The sequence below is a fragment of the Triticum aestivum genome, chromosome 4A (assembly GCF_018294505.1).
Source record: "Triticum aestivum cultivar Chinese Spring chromosome 4A, IWGSC CS RefSeq v2.1, whole genome shotgun sequence".
Lineage (NCBI taxonomy): Eukaryota > Viridiplantae > Streptophyta > Magnoliopsida > Poales > Poaceae > Triticum > Triticum aestivum.
This window is the reverse complement of record NC_057803.1, coordinates 17,854,743-17,863,565: the sequence shown is the minus strand read 5'-3', so window position 1 is coordinate 17,863,565 and position 8,823 is coordinate 17,854,743. Positions and strand designations below refer to the sequence as shown.

Here is an 8,823-nt window from a genome sequence, read left to right as displayed (position 1 = left end):
GAGGACAGAGGTGAAAATCGGATTAGAGATGGGGAGGATTTGGGCCTAGCCGGCCTAGCCCAGGAGCTGCAGGCTTCCATGGGCCTTCCCCTATGCAGGCTTTCGCTGGAGGAAGCCCTGGATAGGCAGCCGAACACTGAGGCCCCAAGCATGGATGTGGCTGCGAACGGCCTTCTCTTGGCCTGTCCTGCTTCTGCCCCTGTGGATAGACCCCAAGATTCCACAGCGGTGCTGCAAGATTTCCTCTGCTGCTTCGCCTCCCCTGCCCCAGCTCCAATCCTGCCGACCCCCTGGTGGCGGCGCCTGCTGCTAGAGAGAAGAGGGGCAAGGAGGCGGCGGAGACCGCCACGATCCGCTCCAGTGGTCGGCATGCGGCCAAGCCCACAAGCAAGATGAATCCGATAGAGAAGGCGTAGTTTGTCCTGATGAAGAAAGGGGGTTTCATCCCAATTTATGGCAAGCCAACCCCCAACGATTTCCAGCGGTACCGTGATCTGTACAAAAAGAAGCTTCCGGAGTTCTTCATCCAGGCGGTCACTGCGTTGGTGGATGCGGCCAGCCCAAGAAAGGTCAAGGAGATGGAGGTTGCGACGGCTGCCACCGTGGCTTGATGCCTGGCCCCTGGTCCGATATGTATCTTTCTTGTTTCCATGTTAGTCTATAATTGGATTGTGTGGTGGAGAGTGTTGTGCTTGTTGGAGTCTGTACATGTGTGGGTTTGCTGGTTGCCTCTGGTCTGGGGGACTGGACTGTTGGTTTCTTTGCAAGGGGAGTTTAGTTTGTTGTGGTGCTGGCACCAAGTGTCTGATCTAGTTTCCTTATGGAGTTAGCCATCCTTGATTGGAACGTGAGGGGTCTTAACAATCCAGCAAAGAGAGTGGCTGTGGCAAGTTTTGTGGCTGACAAGGGATTCAACATTATTTGCTTGCAAGAGACCAAATTAGCTGTAATCTCGAGGCATTTGGTTGTGGAAACCTTGGGAGTGAGATTCGGCGACAACTTCATCTTTAAACCTGCTGATGGTACCCGAGGGGGCATCCTTATTGCTTGTTCAGTAGATTTTTCTGTTCTTCAGCTTCAGACTGCCCCCAATGAGTTCTCTTTGTCGGCCACGATCACGGACAGAACTACTGGCAAAGGGTGGACGATCACAGCTGTCTATGGGCCGCAGAGAGATGATGAAAAGAGACAATTCCTTGATGAATTGAGAGAAATCAAAGACCTTCCTGACCCAGCCTGGCTAATCCTTGGTGATTTCAACCTTATTGCTCGGTCTGAGGATAAAAGTAATGGTAATATAAATATCAGAATGATGGGCAGATTCAGGGCTTTTATCACTGATCTGGAGCTTAGGGCCTCCCGCTCCTGGGACGAAGATATACCTGGTGCAACGAGAAGGAGAGGGCCACTCACACCAGGATCGATCGTTTTCTTATGACTGAAGATTGGGAGCTGCTTTACCCTCAGTACCAGCTCTCCCCGAGATCTTCTTGTGTCTCGGACCACTGCCCTCTAATGCTGCGCAAGATGGGAGTCCAATGCTTCAAGGGGTTCCGGTTTGAATCCTACTGGTTAAAGATGGAGGGGTTTCATGAGGTAGTCCAAAAGGCCTGGGAGAAAGAGGTCAGATCGGCCGATGCTTTAAGAGTTCTGCACACTAAATTATCTAGAACAGCTGCTGCTCTAAAACGATGGAACACAGCTGCTAGAAAGCACAGGAGGCTCAAGGAGGATATTGCAAACGAGGTCATCTTTCAACTGGATCTGGCACAAGAGGATAGAATTCTGTCCGAGGAAGAGAGAGCCTTGAGAAACCATTTAAAAGCTCGATTACTTGGACTTGCAGTAATCCAGCGTTGTAAATGGAGACAAAGGTCGCGACTAACCTGGATTAAGGCAGGAGATGAAAACACTAGACTTTTTCACCTAAGAGCAAATCGCAGGCTCCGGAAAAATCACATCCCAGCGCTCCGACAGGGAACGGAGCTAAAAACTGAGCATGCTGATAAGGAGGAAATTTTGCTAAATCACTTCAGAGGTCTGTTGGGGCAACGAGGAGATAGGCAATGGAGACTCAACCTGGACTTCTTAGACATGCCTTCCTTTGAGCTGACTCATCTAGAGGCGCCAGTCACCATGGAGGAATTAAAAGATGTTATCTGGTCCATGCACGGGGAAAAGGCCCCGGGACCTGACGGGTTCATTGGCAACTTCTTCAAGCACTGTTGGGATTGTATCAAGTTGGAATTATTCTCTGCTGTACGACAATTTTTTGATCTGAAGGGGTCCCCAGGCCACCTGCTGAACACTGCATACTTGGTTTTAATCCCAAAGAAAGAGGCAGTTTCTGATGCAAGGGACTATAGGCCGATCAGCTTGATACATAGTTTTGCAAAGATTGTTTGCAAGCTTTTAGCAACTAGGCTGGCTCTTGAGCTCAATAATATCATTTCCCCGTGCCAGAGTGCTTTTATAAGAAAAAGATGTATCCATGACAATTTCTTATTTGTTCGGAATGTGGTTAAGGATGCACACTCAAGTAAATCTCCTCTGCTATTCCTCAAGCTAGATATCGCAAAAGCTTTTGACTCGGTGCGATGGGATTATCTGATTGAGGTACTCAGAGCCTTTGGCTTTGGTCAGAAATGGAGGGACCTCATCTCTTTGATCTTGGCTTCGTCTTCGTCTCAATTCCTTCTCAACGGTTTGCCTGGGAGACCATTCATGCATTTGAAAGGACTCAGACAAGGGGATCCGCTAGCCCCAATGCTTTTTATCCTGGCCCTTGACCCCTTGCAGAGGATTTTTCAAAGGGCGACTGATCTGGGCATTCTTTCCCCCCTTTCAAACAGTGCTGCCAGGATGAGAGCTAGTTTTTATGCGGACGACGCGGCTCTTTTCCTCAACCCTGATTGTGATGAAATGGTCGCAGTCCAGGCCATTCTAGAAAGGTTTGGTGAGATCTCTGGACTGTGTGCAAACCTTCAGAAATGTGTTGTGTACCCGATCCGTTGCGAGTTGCTAGACTTATCACAAATTCTATTGCCTTTTGGAGGCTCGACGGGCACCTTGTCGTGCAAATACCTGGGATTACCTCTGAGTTTTAGTAAGCCGAAGAGGGTGGATGAGCAGGTGCTGATTGATCGCATCGCAAGCAAGCTGTCGCCCTGGAAAGGAAAGCAAATGACAAAGATAGCAAGATTAGTTCTCACAAACTCGGTCCTGATGGCCATTGTGACATACTTCCTCACCAGCTTGACACTAAGCTCCTGGGCAATTAAGAAAATTGATAAGATCAGAAGGGATTTTTTCTGGACTGCAGAAGAAGAAGCTAGTGGAGGCAAATGCATGGTTAACTGGAGACGGATTTGCTCACCAAAAGAGTTTGGGGGGCTCGGCATAAAAAATCTGGAATGCTTTGGTCGGGCTCTACGCCTACAGTGGCTCTGGTTCAAATGGGATGATAATGACATGCCTTGGAAGGGGTATGCAACACCTTGTGCAGGTTCAGACTTTGCTCTGTTTGATGCCTGCACCAAAATCTCTGTTGGCGATGGTGCAAAAACTTTGTTCTGGAAAGATAACTGGTTAAATGGATCGGCACCGGCCAAGATGGCTCCAACCATCTTTAAAAGGTCAAGATGCAAATCAATTTCCATCAAGGAGGGGTTCCAAGAAGGAAGATGGATGAGGGGCCTGTCTAGACTGAATTCTGAAGAAGAACTACAGCAGTTCCTCTCTCTATGGGAGGTCGTTCAAAATGTGCAACTTTCTTCTACGGCGGATTCCATCTCCTGGCGCTTGACTGCTAACGGCGAGTACTCGGCAAGTTCTGGAGCCAGCTCTGAACAAAGTGTGGAAGATGAAAACTGAAAGGAAAGTGCGTTTCTACTTCTGGCTCCTGCTCCAAAACAAGAACTGGACTGCGGACAGGTTGTTGAGAAGGGGATGGCCACATAACCCACGATGCAAACTCTGTGATATGCAATCTGAGTCAGCGGTGCACCTTTTGCTAGTCTGCCCATTCGCTAGGCAAATCTAGGCTGATCTTGCTGTTTCCGACCCGGAAGTCTCACGCATTGGTTCATCCTCTACCTCGGTGTCCTCTTGGTGGCATGAGCTCAATACCATCTCTCCAAAGCGGCGAAGAATGCAGTGCCTGTCACTTGCCTCCTACTTGGGATGGCACATATGGAAAGAGAGAAACCGCAGGGTGTTTCAGAACTCTAGCCTCTCTGCTCAAGAGGTTTGCCATCTTGCGAAAGCTGAGCTCCGCCTCCTTCAGGAAGCGCGGGAGTAGTCCCCTTTGTCTTAGTAGAAGGCTTCTCATGAGCCTGTGGTTTTTTCTTCTGCTTTTATTTAGCCACTTGGCTACTCTGTAAGCTAGCAACAGCCGATGTACAGTTTTCCCTCTCCTTAATGCAATAGCAGAGCTCCTGCTGACTTCGGTCAAAAAAAAACTCGGCCGGTGGGATCAGGCAGGGTAACTTCTGCTTTGATTTCCGAAGTGTTGGTTTGGACAGTACTAAAATCTGATGATTATGCCGACGACCATACTTCGTTGGACACCATTGTTCCGTGTTAGGGTCGAGAAAGCGCTGCTGATGAACTAGCACGTCGAGACCGCAATCCCGTCTTGTCTGATTCGTCTATAGTGTTATTTTGCTGCTTTGAACGATTGGGTGGTCTGTGTGCAGGTACATCAACAAGTTCATCAATTAGTACAAGGCGACAAATTATGTTACTTCTTGTTAATTTTAGTATATACAATAAGTTTACGGTTCTTACAGGTAGGAAGCAGGTTGTTGGGATCAATATTTATAAATGCAGTGGCTGGACCTTGGTGTTATCTCACTACATAAATAACTCCTTGGTTTGCCTCTTTGTTTCACAAGCTTTCAAAGAGTACCTCCACTCAGGCAACGATCCCAGTACTATCCCGGAGTGTGTATAGAAATTAAACACATATTTGTTTCCCAGGCATGTATAGTTCCGGGATTGATAGGACTGATTACTGAATTATCTTGTGTAGGTTTAGTGGTATTTGTATCACCTTGATGTAATTGCCAGTCCTTCTCCAGATAAGTGCAAATGATTGGTGCTGATTTGGTTGTGATATGTTTCAGGACAAGGGCAGTTCAAAAATTGAGAGACTCTTAAGGTCATGACGTAGATAGTGATCATTATTTCGGCCCTACAACCAGGCTTCATACATCTTATCAATGACCTTAATGGTAATTATGTCATTGTTATGGCGCTGCTAGAAGGAGGGCGGGAGAGGGCCGGTCGGGGGCCTTTTTGCCCACGGCCGGGCAAGAGGGAAGCGATTTCCTTCTTAATTCTTGCTTGATTAGATTGATACATCTCCTCTCTTTATATAGAGGTTTACTTGACTCCCAAACAAGGCTTTACTTGACCTCTAAGCAAGCAACCCTTATCTCTAATTAACCCTAAGACTAACGGGCTATACCGCCAGCCCAGGCCCATTAGGCCCATTACGTACTCTAACACTACACCCCACCTGGACATGCAGCTTGTCCTCGAGCTGTAGCCTAACCAACTTATAACCAAGACTCGACGCAACACAAACCTAACACCTAAAAACAAGCCTTTTATATCTCGGCTTGTTTTATTACTCTCAACCTGAAATGGACTGGGACGCTTTATTTTGGACCCCTTAACAAAAAGTGGACACCATCCGCACGTCGAACGTGCACGTGTACAGCCACCTGGATCCCATGGACACCACCTGGACAAAAGGAGTGCATGTGTATGTCTGTTGGTCTGCACCGCACAGGGAAGAGTGGATGGCTTCCGATGGAGAATGACGAGGAGGGGTGCGCCCCCCCAACTGCCGATGCCGCAGACTTTGAGGTCGCTGCCCGCGGGGAAAACAGCATGCCCGCCGCCCGTGGGGGAAACCGCATGCCCAAGATCCCCGACGCAGCGGACGAGATCGAGGTCCTTTGCGCAGCGAAGGGCAATTTGGAGGAGCGCTAGCTGCAACGCATCTCCCGCACATGCTGACGCGCTAGGAGGCCGCGCGCAGCAGCCTGCAGCCTCACCGCCGCCGACACGTGGCGGGTAGCGATCCAAGACGGAAGCGGTGACGGCGAGGGCGGCGCAGCCGAGTGTGGCCCGTAGGACCCGGCCAAGAATAGGCGGATCTCCTGGACCGTCTGGGTTAGGTCCCGCAGCGCCCCGGACACCTCCTCTGGGGGTGAGGACGGCGGGGGCGGGCGCGACGGAGGAGCCCAGCGCGGGCAGGAGCGGGACGACGATCGTGGTGGTCGCCGGAGGCGACGAGGTGACCGGCAGCGGGAGAGACGGGTTGGGCGGCGGTGAAGACATGATCGAACCGAAGCTAGCTGATACCAAATTGTTATGGCGCTACTAGAAGGAGGGCGGGAGAGGGCCGGCCGGGGGCCTTTTTGCCCATGGCCGGGCAAGAGGGAAGTGATTTCCTTCTTAATTCTTGCTTGATTAGATTGATACATCTCCTCTCTTTATATAGAGAGGTTTACTTGACTCCCAAGCAAGGCTTTACTTGACCTCTAAGCAAGCGACCCTTATCTCTAATTAACTCTAAGACTAACGGGCTATACCGCCAGCCCAGGCTCATTAGGCCCATTACGTACTCTAACAGTCATACAGAAGTGCTTGTCAAACTTTGGTGCAGAGGAGAACAAGGTACATAATAGTACTCCGAATGTCCCCTCCTTACCCCATGCACACATTTATAATTGCAGTTCAATTTCATTGCTTATCTTTGGTTTCTTATGCAGAATCCTTCATATGGTATGGATTTCCTATAAACAGAGTTTGTACCCAAAGATGTGTTGATGGTTCCCTATCACAAAAGGTTTTCTAATTTTCCTTTTTCCACACTAATTGATTTTATTCAATATATGATATGGTATGGATTTCCTATAAACAGCGTTTGTTCCAGTGCTACCTCATTGCAGGAAGTTGGGCTCACTTGATTGCCATTGTTGTACATGTTCTTCTAATGCTTAAGAAATGGAACTATATTGTACTGAATCATTCGACTACCAAATATATCAATGGCCTTTTTGTCTATAGAAGAGGTTCTGACATACCAGAATTTAAATTTAATCATATAGTGTATAATTTGTTCGGGAATGATTCTATATGTTCAAATCTCGTTCAGTTTGGTGGTTGTTTGATTGTTTCTGCAGTAAGCTTTATTAGACTCCTCAAATTCAATTGAGCCCATGGTTATGAATTCACAGTATACTTGATATAGGGTAATAGTGAATGTCTTCTGAGCCTTTAGATCAGACGATCAGTACGTTCAAAAGAACATCAACTGAGTGAAAGTTCATTTCTTTAGAGCATTTTTTATAATGCACCATTCTGTATTTGCCAATTGCCTTAATTTTTCTCTATGCACTAGGCCCTTGGCATTCTTAGAAGGTCGTTCCATAATTTCTGTGATTCATCCCTCTGTATGTGGCTTGAAATGGAGGCTTGCATGCCCAAGGCAGGTGGTTAAAGCCCTCTTTTATTGGTGTGGCACTGGTGAGTGCAATGCATGATGCAGCAGCTGGAGACGTGGCCAACAACACTTAGGAAGCGCCCCGCCTGTGAAGCGATACATCTGATGCCAACATACCAAGGTGAGCTTCGCCTATTTCCCTACTATGTATATCTGTAAGCCTACGTGATTTACTCTGCTTCCTCCTCCCTTTTTAATGAATGAATCTCTTACTGAGCAGAGCATGTTCTTTAGGTAGGTAGCACAAATGATATAGTCGAATTCCTTTTACTGGTGGTTTTTGGTAATGACTTACTATGCTTCAAATATTTGGAAAAGCCTATGTACTTACCTTTCTGCTGTCAAATTGTATACTATGTAAATTACAGGAGAACAATGTACCTTTGCCTTTAAATATGAAATTACTTGCGTGCAACTGAATGCTATCTAAAATTCATAGCTACAAAAGAAACGCCTCTTGATATGCAAATAACTATCTTTTTAAATCGTGTAGAGTGCAGGTACCAACTATCCTGCTTCAGTGAACTATGGCTATGAAGGAAATTTCCTACTAGAAACATATGCAATGTTTGGTTATCTGTGTCCATCTAACTGTCAAAAGCATCTCTGCAATGCAAAGTGGACTGTGTAATACTTCTTGAAGAGGCAATGCTTGTTATCTGTATGAAAGTTTCTAACTGCATTAGCAGGAGAAAGGTTCAGTTTCTGTTAGTGTAATCTTCAATATATCATTTTTGCTCCTTGGAACTTTGGACCTTCGAACTTCTGTTTCGCTTGCTATTTATTCTGTGGTGAAGTAGTAAAATGTAAATGCATAGTCTGCCCTCGCTAAGAGTCCAGCTGATTTAAAATGTGCCAGTGTGTTCCTTCTATATCTACATGTGATGCACATTTATGTCTGACCAATCCATTGGATTGAATTTGTACTGCAAGGTTTACTAAAAATATCCATTACCATCACAAGTTACATGATTGCTTGGGATCATATCTGTCAGTTATGGAAAGAGCACATGGAATTCTTGCATATCATGGCCATAAGGGAAATTAAGCCTCTTCACAGGATATGATGGCATGCTTGATGTGGGAGAATATGGGTGTCTCTATGTTCTTGTGGCCTTTTAATATCTATGCTGCTGACCCTGATCATGTCGTTGTGCATTTCCTTTAATGTGATTTCAGTGTTAACCAAGCCCTCCTCACTTGCATGTCCCTGGGCTACTAGCAATGCATACAAGCAATTGAAATGGACCGGTACCTACCTGGCACCGCACTTGGATGCCTCAGGCGGCGCGCCATGGGCGCGC

The 8,823-nt window shown here is 47.1% G+C and overlaps 1 long non-coding RNA gene across 1 annotated transcript; it reads left to right on the top strand.

Annotated features, from left to right (window-relative positions):
* The first annotated feature begins 5,758 nt into the window (after positions 1-5,758).
* Positions 5,759-8,230, top strand: LOC123084845 (uncharacterized). The gene is made up of 2 exons (XR_006439426.1): positions 5,759-7,640; positions 8,013-8,230. It is a non-coding gene; the product is annotated as an uncharacterized lncRNA (long non-coding RNA).
* The last annotated feature ends 593 nt before the right edge of the window (positions 8,231-8,823 follow it).